Source organism: Lissotriton vulgaris, chromosome 6 (assembly GCF_964263255.1).
Source record: "Lissotriton vulgaris chromosome 6, aLisVul1.2, whole genome shotgun sequence".
NCBI classification, from domain to species: Eukaryota; Metazoa; Chordata; class Amphibia; order Caudata; family Salamandridae; genus Lissotriton; species Lissotriton vulgaris.
Window position 1 is genome coordinate 263,149,227 of NC_141694.1, and position 15,820 is coordinate 263,165,046.

Sequence of the window (15,820 nt, forward strand, 5' to 3'; positions counted from 1 at the left end):
GGTCCACTAAAATGGCCCTGGGACACCTTGGAACTCGGACGCTTGTCTGCTAGGTCTTGGACCCCATTCTCGAAAGCGTCCCCTCAGCAGTGAAGATTCTACAAAAGTCTTGGGGGCCCTCGACTCCTGCAGGCTTCCGGTGGGGAGCGGCTGCCATGATTGCTCGCGGAATGACCACGACGGAGCCACGAGATGGTGGTGCTTTCATGCCAACGCCAGCTTCAGTCTGAAACATCCAGAAACAAGGAGGGGCTTTCATCGTTTTGGAAAAAAAAAAATTCTAAACCAATGAAAAGTGTTATTTTTAGGTCATATGACCAAGCCTTCCATCATTTGGAAACCAAAAGTAAAATGAACCAATGAAAAGTTTTATAAACAAGTCACATGACCTGTTATGCGGCATAGGGTTATAAATAAGGGTAGAAAATCCGTTGGCACGTGAGGCGGCGTCAGTAGCGGACCGATGTGCGAATAGGCCGAAGGCAGCACAACGCGCCGAGATCCGGATGGCACCGAGGTGGTGTCCAGCAAGTTGCTGCACTGGTATGGCTATCCTACAATGCTGCGCCGAAAGTCAGCGTGGGGCGCCCCGTTGGCCTGTGAGGTCGCGTCAGTCAGTGGGGGCTGTTTGAGGATCTGACTGCATTGGAAAGCAATGTGATGCTGTGCGTCGCCCCCAAGATGGAGGCTCCTCGGCTGCAGTGGGGCGCCCCTTGGTGTTTCACTCGCTATCCAGTTGAGTTGCGTTCGCACTTGCGGCTACAGTAGGCCGAAGGTAGAACAACGCGCCGAGATCTGGATGACACCGAGGTGGTGTTAAGCAAGTTGCCGCACTGGTGTGGCCATCCTACAATGCTGCTCCGAAAGTCGGCGTGGGGTGCCCCGTTGGCCGGTGAGGTGGTGTCAGTAGCGGACCGATGTGTGAATAGGCCGGAACCAGCACAAGGCGCCAAGATCCGGATGGCACCGAGGTGGTGTCATAGTTGAGAGTTCTGAGCAGTGCTTGCAACACTGTCTGAAGCTTTGCACCTGCTAAAGCTTCACTATCGCCCTGGTGTGGCCAAAGATCGCCCATGACATAGGCGGCCGGCTACCGGGGTCTGGCGGAACTTTTTTCCTTTTCCTTTCTGTATCTTGTCCCACAATCCGTTTGACCTGAAGACACGACCAGGTCCCTGAATGTGTGCAGGGGGACGTTATTGATTGAATCAAAATGGCGGCTTCACACAAAGCTGAGTCAAGCGTTGCTGTTGATGCTATACAGACAAAAATTGGTTTTCAGTTTGTACATTCTTCAGGATTTTTTTTTCCATCCAAGGCTGGTTGAGAGTTTGTAGAACAATGGCTTCAGATTTTCAACATACTACTCTTCAACATTCTTCCTAAATGTAACAATGTGAGACTCACTAGGAGAACGGCTGTTTATCTTTCCTTTCAAAATGCTGCCAACAATATTTTCTGAATGGAAGACACCATCTTGTAGCATAAAGGGCCGAAAGGGGTTATGGTCCGGCCGCTGGTTGGTGGAGACATTTTGACTATATCCTGGACCTGCCCGGCCTCGCCCAAAATGGCGCCGGTATAAATGGGACTCGTAACTCCTTGTTGTGTACTGGTTGAACAACCTTGATATCACGAGATATGAATGCAGTTTTGAAGCACATGGCGGGCGGGGACGAGAATTGATTGAATATTTCGACATCCCTATTGATATTAAGTTCTGATGTGTTATTGATTACTGTACTATTGAAAGTTCGAATTAACGTCACCCATGGTACTTGCCCACAAATGTATATCTAGATAATTTTATTGAAAGTGGCCCTGTCGTATTTTAATTACAAAATGTACGTCCACCGATTCCGCAACTGTTAGACACCTTAGTTCTTGCAACCTAATGGCCCGCTCGTTACGTTCCTCTACAATGTAAATGTCTCTTCATCATATACGATTTCAGTTTGCTCCGTGGCCGGCCCACGTGGTTATAGGCCAGTATTTGTATACTGACATTTTCGCAATAAAGGTTTTTAAAACAAAACATGGTAGTAGTATTTACATTGGTAAAGTTTTTAATTTTAGTCACTGTTTTCGAATCAGTAAAAGGCAAGTGAAATAAAGCAGTCCAATTACATGACGGATAAAAGGTATAATACGCAGGAACGCAGTAAAGATAAATGGTCAAGGGCAGTTGTGTTTTCCACTCCTGCAACATAAAGTGATCAATAAGAATCTGATAATCAGGCGTATCGGCGACTAAGACAGCAGGCCGAGCCTCTTTTACTCAACGGCTCCGTCATGGGACGAAGAAACGCCCTTTTTCTCAAAAAAGGAATATATTTTACTTGCAGGACAGTTGTAAATTTTCCGGGAAAGTACATTAGCCTGGAACATTATAACATATATGTTTAAGAAAAAATAATGTTCGAAACCAATAAAAAGCGTAATTTTTAGCTCATATGACCAAGCCTTTCATCATTAAAATAACAAAAGTAAAATGAACCAATGAAAAGTTTTATTAACAAGTCACATGACCTGTTATGCCTACGTTACGCGCTGCGCGCCGCGCCCCGATCGCTTCCGGGAAGCTGCGCTTCGCGCACCGGAGCACTTCCGGGTGCGCTAATGCGGCGTGTCATATAACGCATTACGCGACAACGTAGGTCCAGAATATAGTCAAAGCGTTCTGAACACAACCCCTTTCAGCAGTCTAAAAAGTTCTGTTAAATGACAACAGAAGGGACAGGCAACAAGAACCATCAGTCAAAGAGGGGAGGGCAAGTTCTTCTCTACCGGGTCATGTTGGGGCGCTACCGGAACTGATCGAATTGGTAGTCTACAGTGTTTCTGGATGTTTCAGACTGAAGCTGGCATGAGAGCACCACCATCTCGTAGCTCAGTCGTGGCCATTCCACGAGCAGTCATGGCAGCCGCTCCCCACCAGAAGCCTGCGGGAGTTCGGGGCCAAGACTTTTGTAAAATCTTCAAGGCTGAGGGGACGCTTTCGAGAATGGGACCCAAGCCCTATCAGGCAAGCGTCCGAGTTCCAAGGTGTCCCAGGGCCATTTTAGTGGACCACGCCCAAATCTGAAGAGCCGGCCGCCATTTTGAGAGTCCTGTGGCAGCCGCCTATCGTTGCATCGCAAGAGCGGGAGCAACTCAACTACATGGTGAGCGAGACACTGTAGTCGCAAGAGCGGGCGGTAAACAGCTGAATGGCGGAAGAGGCACAGTGTAGCAAAAGCGGGCGGAATGGCAACTGAAACGGTAAAGGGGCGCCCCACTACAGCGTGTCTTCAGGTCAAACTGATTGTGGGACAAGGTCCAGAATGGAAGAGTCATCAAAAGGCAAAAAGTTCCGCCGGACCCCGGGAGCCGGCCGCCTATGTCGGGGGCGATCTCAGGCCACACCAGGGCAACACGACTTGGGGAGGGGGCAGGAGCTAAGTGCCCTCTCACCGCCCCCCGGGGGCCTCCGTCAAGCGGTTCAGGGAGGCACCGCATCACATTGTTTAACAATGCAGTCAGGTCCACAAACGGCCCTCACTTACTTTGAGAATAGTGAAGCTGCAGTAGGTGCAAATAAGCTTCAGACAGTGTTACAAGCGCTGCTCAGAACTCTGAACTATGGCACCCAACATCCAGGACTTATGCCATTTGAGCATGGCAGTGACATCGAAGCAACTCAGGGACCAAAACCATGAATGTACACTCACGTATGAAAATCTTACTTGGGGAGGGGGCAGGAGCCAAGCGCCCCTCCCAGTCCGCGTCACCACACCGTATGTTGAAAATCTGAAGCCATCGTTCTACAAACTGTCATCCAGCCTTGGATGGAAAAATCTAGAAGAATGTACAAACTGAAAACCAGTTTTGGTCTGCATAGCATCAGCAGCAACACTTGCTATCAGAGTGCATGAGTTTCATGCTCGATCGATTGAGCTAGCCGGATCGGGCAACAAAAAGTATAAAATAGTTATGCAAATTGTTATTTAATAAAATGTTTCACCCTGTTACTTTGCTGGTGTGTTGTATATATTTATAATATTTGCATAGGGTTTGTCGTTATTTTGGGTGGGGTGGGGTGGGGTGGGCGGCAGAGTCGAGCTGTCTTGGAGCTAAGTTCATCTTACTAGTGTCGTATTTCTCATGAGGGGTTGTTCTTAATGTTTCTATTTTAGCGAGGTCAAAAACAGATCCCATTAGTGGCCTACTGATTTTGCTCGATTCCTTTTGTTTTTTTAAACTATTTTTCACTATCTGCAAAGACTAAACAGAGTATTGCGACTCTGTGCTTGTTTGTAAATACAGAATGAACCAAAGAGAACCAATTCTAAAACAGTAAATGCTTGGATAGCAATCAATCAAATAGAGAGAGAAGCAGGCACGACGGATTACAACGGGGGCAAAGGCCTGCATTAACTACCCTTCACTATCTGCAAAGAGAGAGTACTGCTAGAAGAAAAGAGGGGGGGGCAGCGTTCAAAGCACATCAGCGTGCATAAACACGAAAATGTTTTTACCTATCATGTACTTGACATTTGACAGCATTTGATATTTGGTATTAAAAAACCATTGAAATTCACAGAAAAAACCATAGGTTTTAGGCCATATATAGTTAGGGATTTGCATTTACAAAACCTTATTTTACTCGCATAAAACTATTGAAATTCGCATATATAGTTAGATGCGCTAACTATATATCGCGCGCCCGCAATCCACTGCTGATGATGTCACATATTACATCATTCATGACATGGTCAGTGACATCACTGATGACATCACTGATGACAACTCAAATGACATCACTGATGACAACTCAAATCACATCACTGACAACATCACTGATGACATCAATCATGTGATAATACGATCAACCTCTTCAGACTCTAATATAACCTTAGATACACTCAGAGTAAACAGACACTCACAGACTGTCACTCATCCATGGAGTTACTCACACACCTATTCAGTCATGCACTGAATCAATCACACCTCCATATCCTCAACTGTACAGTTATACACACCTTACTTATTCAAACATATACTAACACATATTTACTCTTTTATACAATCCCTGATACAAGTTCACAATGATCCATACAGCCACTCACACATTCACTGGCTCTTATGCACAGTAATTTATATATGTGAACTTTCACATGTACTGTGTTTTACATATGTACTTACTTTGACAGGTAGCACTGAGATATCCATTCACTCACCAATACACTCGTACACAGTCAACCACCCATACAGCTGTTTCCACATGCAGTTTTGAACCCATAGATCTAGTGAATAAACTGTACACACATGTATGCACAGAGTCACACACCTCCCAGCCACACACACACTCACTCTCCCATACAAATACTTGGGCAACTAATCAATAACCCATACAGTTACTCATATAGCTACTGATCAACACATGCAGCAGTTCATAGAACAACAGATATAATGATGCACACATTAAGATAGTTTAGTCACTAACCCATGCACTCAGTGAGACACATTTAATCACTCTCTCATACAGTCAGTCATGCACCTACTAAATCCTTCATCCAGACACTTATACATCCACTCATTCTTCAATATGTAAGACATATTTTAACTTTACAGAAACACACAGCCACTGGATGATGTCATCAGTGATGTCATCAGTGATGTCATCAGTGATGTCATCAGTGATGTCACTGACCATGTCATGAATGATGTAATATGTGACATCATCAGCAGTGGATTGCAGGTGCGCGATATATAGTTAGCGCATCTAACTATATATGCGAATTTCAATGGTTTTATGCGAGTAAAATAAGGTTTTGTAAATGCCAATCCCTAACTATATATGGCCTAAAACCTATGTTTTTTTCTGTGAATATATATATATATATATATATATATATATATATATATATATATATATCAACACACAGTTATGGCTATTCCCCAAGCCTCTTGTTCGGCGGGCACACGGCAGGGGTAGCCACCCCCGTAAATTCACACGATTTAACCAGCAGGTTCCCTCCTCCAGTCCCGGGAAGAAACCACACAGGAGCCGTGGCCACAATTCAAAGTTGCAGTTTAATGCGAATCACAAGGACCTACGCGTTTCGGAGTAAAACACTCCTTCCTCATATATATATAAGCATTTAAAAACGTGATGTCATTTGAGATGTCATCAGTGATGCCATGAGTGATGTCACTGACCATGTCATGAGTGATGTAATATGTGACGTCTTCAGCAGTGCATTGCGGGCGCACGAGTTATAGTTAGCTGAACTAACTATAATGGGGGAATTTCAAAGATTCTGTATGAGAGAAATGTCCAGCTAACAATAACGTATATAAAACCTATGGTTTTGTCAGTGAATTTCTAAGGTTTTTTAAATGCTAATTCCAAACTATAATGTGTGTGAAACCTATGGTTTTTGCAGTGAATTTCTAAGGTTTTTTAAATGCTAATTCCTAACTATAACGTATGTGAAACCTATGGTTTTTTCAGTGATTTTCTATTGTTTTTTAAATGCTTATTCCTAACTATAATGTGTGTGAAACCTATGGTTTTTGCACTGAATTTCTAAGGTTTTTTAAATGCTAATTCCTAACTATAACTCATGCGAAACCTATGTTATTTTCGGTGAATTTCGAAGGTTTTTTAAATGCTAATTCCTAACTATAACGTGTGTGAAACCTGTGGTTTTTCCAAAGAATTTGCGAGGTTTTTTAAATGCGAATTCCCAACTATGACGTGTGATCAACTTTGCTAGGGCTTCAACTAGAGCCCTTGCAGTGGATGCTCCAGCTGCTGCCCCCAGCACCTCCACTTCTGCTAGACTATCTCCTTCCTCTTCCAATTTGGATATCCGGCCACTTTTTTCAAACGTACATGTCCGTTGCAACTTATGCAATGAAATATTATGTTATGGTGAGCAGAGTGTCAACCAGACAACCTGATCGGGATAAGGATTAGGCAGCATACCTGCTCCCGCAGATATTTTTTTTCATAATTTGGTTTGTTCCTGTTGAGCACTTTTTCATTACCTGTTTTTCCTTGTTGTTCAAACCTCCCCGAAAAATATAAAATTGTTTAAAAAAAAAAGTAAAATTGGTTGAAATTTTTTTTTAAACAAGAAAAATGAAAAAAACTAACTTCACTTCTCCAAGAAGAGCTGTATTTCTTATATACTGTGTCATACTTTTTTTTGAATGAATGTGTAGTGTATAAATGAATGACTGAAATGACTGAGTTAAGGAGAGGAAGGGACTGAGGGAATGAGTGAGGAAAATGGAGTATGATGAGTGAGGAAAGGGGAGTCCAAGAGTGACTGAAACAAGGGGACTAAGTGTAGGGGAGTGAGGTAAGGGGAGTGAAAGAGTAAGGCAATGGCAGTAAGGAAAGGAGAGTGAAGGAGGGGGAGTGAGAAAAGGGGAGCAGGGCACGGAGACAGGAAAGGGGAGTAAGAGATGGAGAGGGAGAAGTAGAGCAGGGTAAAGGGAGTGAAAGTAACAGAACTGGAGTAATGGTGAGAGAAGGGGTATAAGGATGAGAAAAGGGGGTTAGGGAAAGTGAGAGATGGGGAGTGGGGGAGAGAGAAGTGGAGTGAGAGGATGAAGGGAGTTAGGAAAGTGGAGTGAGAGAAGGGGAGTCAGGATTTCAATCAGGGAAGAAGAGAGGAAAAGAAAGCGGAAAAGAGAAGGGGTGGGAGATACAGACAGGAGGAAGTGTAGTGGCGTAGGGGAGTGACGGTGCGTTAAGGGCAGTGACAGTTAGGGAAGGGGGATGAGGGTGAGGGAAGGAGAATGAAGGAGAATAAATAAAATGATGAGAGAAGGAAAGTGAGTGAGGGAGAGTGGGAGAATGGTAGAAAGACAGAGGAAAGAAGATTAAAAGCACTTTGCACAGCTGCCCTCGCGCTGCCACCGGACGCCCAAATCCACCTCAGCGCCATTGCCGGCGTGCCGATAGGCCACGCCCCCTCCCCTATCAGCGGAGCCCAGGCACGATAACTTTCCCTGATCGCCATTGCCGGCGAGGCAAGAGGCCACGCCCACTTCGAGGACACGCCCCCCGCCCCCATTCTGGCTAGAAATTATGTGCATCCATCGTACGCGCAGCGGACGGGCGCGCCTAAGGCAAGCCCGTCTTCGCCCGTCCTCGCCAAGACCTCGCCTCTCGCCAGACCCCCTGCTCAATCACTATACGTATACAATAACAACCTACTCTGGTCACTTAACCCCGGCACCAGGTGTCACAATCTAGAAGGATGTATGGGTCGAACAGCTCTTCAATGTAAAAGCTGCAATCTGACTATACCCGAGCCACGGCCAATCTGCCGCAAAACGACCAGTAGGAGCCAAGCTTCGCTCACCATCTCTCAGCTCAACGTCAGATCCCTGGTCAAACATCATGCAGATGTAAGAACGCTCTTATTAGATGAAAACCCAGACATTATGTTTCTCTGTGAAACCTGGCTAAAAGACGACATAACTAGCATCCCTAATTTAGCACTACCGGACGGGTTCTCTATGACCACCATCAATAGGGACTCGAGAGGAGGTGGTATCGCCGCCATTTATAGATCTTCCTTCACCTGTTCCTTCCAATCAGAAAGCATCACGGGCAGTGAATGCGCACGCTTTAAAATATCTACAAGCCCTCACTTCTCCCTTTCAGGCCTGTTTATCTATAGACCCCCGGGACCTTCTTTGAAATTCATAGAAGAGCTCCTTGAGACATCCCATGCACTGATCACGAGCTCGGCCAATTGTACTATCCTAGGGGATCTTAATCTCCACCTTGACGACACCGGTGATGCTAATATCCGCAACTTCTTAGCGGACTTAGCAGCCTTGCAGCTGACCCCTCTTGTTCTAACTCCCACCCATATAGCTGGTCATCTTCTCGACCCTGTGTTCACTAATATCCCAACAGCCACAGCTGAGGATCCCAAACCTATGGCCTGGACCGACCATTCGCTGGTCACGTTCTCTATCCCGAGTATTTCCCCTCCCGAAACAAAGGCACCCACCGCGTGCCTAAAACGGCCCTGGCATAAACTCCAACATCTTAACCTTGCTGACAGCCTAGGTGAACTTAACCTGGAGGGCATCAACGACATTGAAACGTCGTGTGTGGCCTTCCAGGACTGGCTCACCAAGGGACTGGATGCTGCAATACCGGCCAAGTGGACCAAAGGTCGTAACACCCCCTCCAACCCTTGGTATAATGAGAACCTGAAAACATTGAGGAAAGCATGCAAAAAAGCAGAACGCCACTGGAGGAAGGACTACAAGCGGGAGGAAAAAAACGCATACCTGGTCCTGCTTAAAGCATATCACAAAGCCATTCGCTTGGCTCGCGCAGCCTTTTTCGCCAACGAGATTAAAACAAGCCCCAACCCCACGAAAACAATCTTTAAAATCGTCCAAAAACTGCAACATGGAGACAAGCCGGCCTCTCACATTACTTCCACTCAGCAATGTGAAGATCTAGCCACCTTCTTCACTGAAAAAGTGAAGAAGATTTATGATTCCTTCACTCACGACCTGCCAGAGGACTTGAACTCTCCTAACGTCACCTATGAAGGCTCTATGCTCTCCTGCCTCCCAGCCATCTCGCGTGAGGAAATAACTACAATATGCAAAAAGGTAAAATCCGGCGCCCCCGCAGATCCCATGAAGCCAGCTTACTTTCAGGGAGCCCTGGAATTCTTTCTTCCAACTCTGACCTCACTCCTCAATCTCTCCTTCGCAACGGCAACGGTACCCATCTGCTGGAAGCAGGCCTGGGTTACACCCATTATAAAGAAGCCCACTCTAGACCCCTCCAAGCCGGAGAACTACCGGCCGGTCTCACTGTTACCTTGGGTGGCGAAATTAGCGGAGGCCCACGCGAACAAAGTGCTGAATGACCATATGGCGAAGAATAACATCCTGGATCCTTCCCAACATGGGTTCAGACCTGGTCACAGCACGGAGTCCGCTCTCCTTACCTCCACAGAACACCTACGGAAAATCATGGACACCGGCAAAAGTGCCGCGCTGATACTGCTAGATCTCAGCGCGGCCTTTGATACGGTCTCCCATGCCATTCTACTCAAACGACTGGAAAACGCAGGGATCATAGAATCAGCACTAGAATGGTTCCGTTCGTTTCTCACGAACAGATCCTTCCAGGTATCGGCCCCCCCCTTCATTTCCCAACCCCAAGATATAGGCCAAGGAGTCCCGCAGGGCTCTGCCCTCAGCCCATCCCTTTTTAATCTTTACATGCAACCTCTGGCGGAAGTTGCTAAAAAATGGGACCTCATAATGGTATCGTACGCCGACGACACACAGCTGGTCATCAGCCTTAATGAGGCTCCCTCTCCCGATGCCACTAGATTCAGGGATGGACTGACCGCCGTCGCCAACTGGATGACAGCCAATTGCCTTCAACTTAATGGAGGTAAAACTGAGGTGTTGCTCATGGGCAAAAATTCCAACAGCTGGAGCAACCTTTGGTGGCCCCACTCATTGGGCCCAGCCCCCCGCTAAAAAATCTGGCAAAAAACCTGGGAGTGTGGCTGGACTCGACACTCAGCTTCCAGGCTCACACTAAAAAAGTTGCCGCGACCTGCATTAGACTACTGAGAAGCCTTCATCCCATCTTAGGCTTCTTCGATTCCAAAAACGAGACAACTCATCGTACAATCGACCATCTTGTCCAGGCTGGACTACGCGAGTGTCCTGCTACTAGGAGCTAACAAAGCGGAGATCAAGAGATTCCAACGAATTCAGAATTCCGCCGCCAGGGCTATAGTAGGTCTGCCGAGAAGGTGCTCCGCGAGAGCCACCATCCAAAGACTTCACTGGCTACCGGTAGAAGCCCGTATCCAATTCAAGGCCCTCATCTTTGCCTATAAAATTCTGAGTGCTGAGGGACCAGAGCTCCTTCGCCCGTTGCTAACGCCCTACAATCCCCAACGCAACCTCCGCTCCAAAGGGCAACACCTAGTACTGGTCCCCCACACGAAGTACTGTCGCATAGGAGGACGCTCCTTCAGATTGCTAGGGGCCAAACTATGGAACTCCCTCCCCCTCCACATCCGCTGCATTGACAACCTACGGGCTTTCCGCAAAGCTATCAAAACTCTTCTCTTTCCCCCCATGTAGGTTCTCACCCTTCTTTTTTTCTCCCAGTTGGTTATGATGGTTCTAGCGCCGGGACGCCCCGTTGCCAGGGCAGCTGTTGCGCTTTACAAAACTGCTAACATAACATAACATAACATTAAGGGTAAGGGAGAGAGAGGGAAAGAGTAACAGAGCGGGAGAGAAAGGGACTGAGAGGGAGTGAGGCAGTTAGAGTGAGTGAGACAGAGAAAGACAGGGAGAGAAACATGTATGAAAAAAAAGTGAGTGAGAGAATGAACAAAGGGGAGTAAGTGAGATGGATTGACGGAGTGACGAAAGAGGAGTAAAGGAAGGAGAGTGAGGGAAAGGGAGTGAGAGAGGGGGAGCGAGGAAAAGGGAGTGGGAAAGTGAAGGGGTGAGTAATACAGATAGGATGAAGTGCAAAGGGGGAAAGGGAGTGACAGTGAGTGAAGGTCAGTAACAGTTAGGGAAGGGGTATGAGGGTGAGGGAAGGGGAATGAGGGAAAAGGAAGAAAATTAAGAGAGAGGGAAAGTGAGTGAGGAAGAGAGAAGGGGTGATATAAAGAGGGAGGAAAGGAATTTAAGGGTAAGGGAGACAGAGAGACAGAATGAGAGAGAGGGAGAGCAATGAACTGATAAGGAGTGAGGCAGTTAGAATGAGTGACACAGAGGGAGACAGGGAGAGAAAAATGGATGAAAAAAAAGTGAGGGAAGGAATAAACGAAGGGGAGTAAGTGAGATGGATTGAGTAAAGAGGATTGAAGGAAGGGGAGTGCCGGAAGGTGAGTAAGGGAAAGAGAGTGAGGGGGAGTGAGAGAAGTGGAGTGATTGAAAGAGAGTGAGAGATGATATGAAGGAAAGAGAGTAAGGGGAGAGTGAGAAGAGACTGAGCGATACAGCAAGACAAGGGTAGTGATGGAGGAAGATAGGAAGATAGGAAAGAGAAGTGAGGAACAGAGAGGGGAAAGAGGGAATTGGACAAGGTGAGTGAGGTTGAAGGAAGAGTACTGATGGTGAGAGAAGGAGTGTAAAGGTGAATGAAGGGGAGTAAGGAGAATGAGAGAAGAGGAGTAAGATGAAGAAAAGGAAGGTGAGTAAGAGAGAGTGTGAAGAAAGGGAAAGAAAGAGAGAGAAGTAAGAGAGTGATGAAAAGGTATTTTTTGTTTGTCATACTTACCTTATAAATAATGACAAGTTATTAATACATTTTTTTATAAATATAGTATCTGTGGAAGTCAAGAAAAAATTGAGTTATAATATATATTTCACAATACAAAAGAAAGTTGGAGTGAAGGAAACAGAAAGGGAAAGAAAGGAAGGGTGAGGGAGAGAGTGAGAGAGAAAGAGAGGGAGAGCGAGTGAGTGACAGGGAGTGAAGAAGTTAGATTGAGTGAGCCAAAGGGAGAGAGAAATGGAGTGAAGGGGAGTGAGAGACTAAAGGAATGAGAGTTACCAAAAGGGAATGAGGAAAGGGAAATAAAGGAAGGGTATTGTTGGATGGAGTAAGCGAAAGAGAGAGAGTGGGAGTGAGGGAATGGGAGTAGGAGAAAGAGAAAGAGAATGGGAGTGATGCACAGAGAGGTGAACATGAAGTGGGAAAAGTAGGACTGAGATTGAGTGAAGGGCAGTGACAATGACGGAAGGGATTTAAGGGTGTGGGAAGGGGAATGAATGAGTGAGGGATGGTGTGAAGGAAGGAGAGTGAGGAGGGAGTGAGAAGAGAGTGAGGGATAAAGCAAGAGCAGGGTAGTGATGAAGAAGAAAGGAAAGATAAGTGAGGGTCACCGAGGGAAAGAGGGAACAGGAGAAGGTGAGTGAGGGTGAGGGAAGGGTACTGATGGTGAGAGAAGGATTATAAAGGTGAATGAAGGGGAGTAAGGAGAGTGAGAGAATGGGAGTAAGATGAGTAAAGGAAGGGGAGTAATGGAGTGAGTGAAGAGAAAGGGAAAGAGGGAAAGAAAAGTAAGAGAGTGGTGAAAAAGTATTTTTTGTTTGACATACTTATCTTATAAGTAAGGAAAAGTTAATAATCTGTTTTTAATAAATATAGTATCTGTGGAAGAGAAGAAAAATTGAGTTATAATATATATTTCACAATACAAAATAATATGTACAATTTGTTATGTATTTTATTTTGCTGTTCTCAGACTAAATTGAATTTCATTGAAAACAGTGAGTTCAATAGTACTCATATAACAGCGGGCACAAAAAAAGACAATCAATAAGATTATCTTTAAAAAACCCATTCAACATTTTCATTCAAAATGTAACAATTAGAAAAAAAATAATCTTAAATGTCTTTTTTGAACAACAATTTTTTACGTAAGTGAGGAATATCACCAACAATCACAAAGTAACAAAACATTATTACTTCTTTGATATACACTCTAAATAAAGTAATGTACAAACGTATGCTAACAACATTTACCCGAAATAGTCATTTTTTTGTTCCACTTATCATTCCTCATGGCCAAATAGTATGTGTGAAATCCTTAGTTTGGAAGTTACTTAATAGTACTCTTAAGCGACCGTTTCCCAACCATCTGAATCAAAAGCACCAACATCTTTTGTAAAATCTAACAATGGTTATACCTCCACCCAATGCTATTTATCATGTACATAGAACCTTAACCCCTTCGATGCTCATGACGAGCTCAGCTCGTCATGAGGTACACCTCTCGTATGCTCATGACGAGCTAAGCTCGTCATGATTGCATTGTTTTCTGAGTTCTTCAGCACAGCAGGGGAATTGCTGCAGAAATGATGGTGTTAAACAACTAGCATGCTATCAGAACCTCAACATCATCTGGTATGCCAATCACACTCTGCTCATCCTTTATCTTACCAAGGAGCTGTATACCATTAAAAGAAACCTCTACAAAGGAATGAAAAATATCAGCAACATCTCCAACAAATACAACACATCTAAAACACCCCTGCCTCACTAATGATCACTATCTCCTGTGATAGCCACATCACCCACTATCTGATACACTTACACTACCTCTACGTCAACTACAAAAATTTTTTGAACCACATCACTCTCACTCTCAAAGTACTTTTCAACACCAGACAATCCTTTCTTCACAGCAGTAATTTTTCCAGGCCAATTATTTTGCATAAAATTTTGGTTGTAAAAAGACTAGGTAAGAATTTGGTAAGTTATAAGGCAAACGTTTAAAAATCAATTGAGTATCATTACAATGAGTCCAGCCTTTCGTACATTTTAAATAAGCAGTGTAATGTCCTGGTGTTGTAGAAGGACCATCATGGAAAATAATTGCTACAGTTACAAAAGTTCTTCCTGATATTGATAGTTGAGAAGCCACAATTTTTTTTATTAAAGTTGTCAGATTTCTTCCATCTGGTCTGCATCGTTGCAGCATTAAAATTACATACTGTCCATATCTTTGAATAAATAATGTTGATAACATTTGTGAGTTACATTGGGTACAGACCATGTTTTGATTTGCTTCTCTAACTAGATTATTAAAAGTCACTGATTTGCAGTCTGGTAAAGTCAAATACATAATTCTTCCAGTGTCTATTTCAGTACTACTTGAAAACAAATAATTATCACAGTCATGTTGCCATTTATAAGAAATGCCAAAAATATTTTCAATAACTATACCTTCATCTTGCAATACAACAAGCATATACATTAAAAATTCCAGACAATCTTGCTGAATTTTCTGTGAAAATTCATTTAAACCAGAACATTTGACTAAAACATTTCGAATATCAGAAACACTTTCTATTTTAGTTTTATCACTACTACATTTCTCAAACACAGAATTCAACAAACAGCAACATATTTTGTTCCGATTTTCAATAATTTGTTGTAGTAAAGTTTCAAGAAAAAAAACAACATTAACCACTACATTAGCATAGCAGTTGACACCAGAACTGTTTTCAAACTGAAAACCAACAACCTCTTCAATAGAATCCTTTTTCTTTTTGCTTACTATCACTTGTTCATCTAGTTTTTTTCTTTTCTCTGCAACCTCGCTACAATTTTTCTCATATCATCTTTTTCGACTTACCACACGCTTTTCAAGTACTGGATATTGAGGTAAATTGGGAGCATGTTCTCTTCTTAACCTATAATACTCTTTTACACAATTTACATTTGCACTAATATTTGTGTCAACAAAATCAATCAGGTATAATCCAGATAAAGTTCTGACTCGAGATAAAGCAACATATGCCATTCCCTCTTTAAACACAGTACTTCCAATATTCACCAAACCACAATCTACACTTAAACCTTGAGATTTATGAATAGTCACCGCATATGCCAAACAAACAGGAAACTGTTTTCGGCAGACATATAAATCTTTTACAAGCAAAAATCGTGCTGAACAAAGACTCAATTGTTGTACTTCTACAATTTCATCAAATTTGATTTTCAAAAATACAATGTCATCTCTATTTGGGTAATTCACAAAATCAGCAACATTACCCATTGCTCCATTTACTAAACCTCTTTCCACATGTAAATTACGTCGTAAAATTATCCGACAATTTATACATACATATAGATTCTTTTCTAAATCAGCAGTTTTAGATATTGATTTCTCTAAAGAATCCAATTTTGACTTCAACTTTTGTGACAAAATAATTGTAGCTCCTTCATGCTCTATTCTATCAATAGCTTCCAGTTTTATAATGTTTTGATTTTCTAACTTTAACA